This window comes from Montipora foliosa, chromosome 1 (assembly GCF_036669935.1).
Source record: "Montipora foliosa isolate CH-2021 chromosome 1, ASM3666993v2, whole genome shotgun sequence".
Lineage (NCBI taxonomy): Eukaryota > Metazoa > Cnidaria > Anthozoa > Scleractinia > Acroporidae > Montipora > Montipora foliosa.
The window spans coordinates 28,751,267-28,752,242 of record NC_090869.1 but is presented as its reverse complement, the minus strand read 5'-3'; positions in this window follow the sequence as shown (position 1 = coordinate 28,752,242).

Sequence of the window (976 nt, the reverse complement as noted above, 5' to 3'; positions counted from 1 at the left end):
TGCCAGCTTGATGGAGGGGAAGGAACCGGAAGAGGGTCGGAGGGAGGCTCAAGAGACTCGAAGAGCGATTGAGACTGCGAGAGCTGTGAAGGGTCTGCTGACTGCTGAGAGGAATCTTGAATAGACTGCGTAGAATGCAAAGGAAACCGCACCGGAGAATCCTGAGGAGCAGACACGCCAGAAGAAGTCGAAGACGACGGTGACGGCGATAATGATAACTGCAAGGGAGGCGCAGAAAGTGGAACAGAAGAAGGCGGAGTATCAGAAGGCGGTTGTGATGAAGAATCATCGGACAAAGGCTGAGGCGAAGGAACAGGCGGAGGGCGTTCATGAACATCAGAAGGAGGTGGAGAACCGGCAGGAGGCACATCAGTAGGAGAATGCGAAGGATGGGACACAGAAGGGGCAGGAACGTCAATGTCAGCCAAGGCAGGGCGACGCCACCAGGACATGCGACAATCAATGGCATAATGACCATCCTCCTTACAGATGCTGCATTTAGTGTCTTCTGTACAGTCACTGAAGGTGTGACCAAGCTGGTCACAGTTAAAACAAACGACATTAGGACACGCTCTGGCAACATGGTCTGGCAAATGACACTTACGGCAAGTGGGGATCTGACCTTCGTGTTTAATTCTAAGGAGCTTCCTACCAAAACGCATGAACGAAGGAACTCCATTCTAGCCACACGTGTACCACTATGGATGCCATCATAACCCTGGAGGCCACACCGACGAATTCCATGAACAGAGCCATAGTGACTAAGACGATGAGAAAGGGCTTCATCCAGAAGTTCATAAGGTGCGTCGTAGATTACCACGAAAGTGAATGACGAAGAATTACGACGAGCACGACGAGAGATGAACGAGGACTGGCGAAGAAAACAATCACGGTACTCGGACGTAGAAAACGTTACTGATACAAAACCATTAGGACTGCGCTGCAAACACCTAACACCAGCTGCACGAATGCCGCA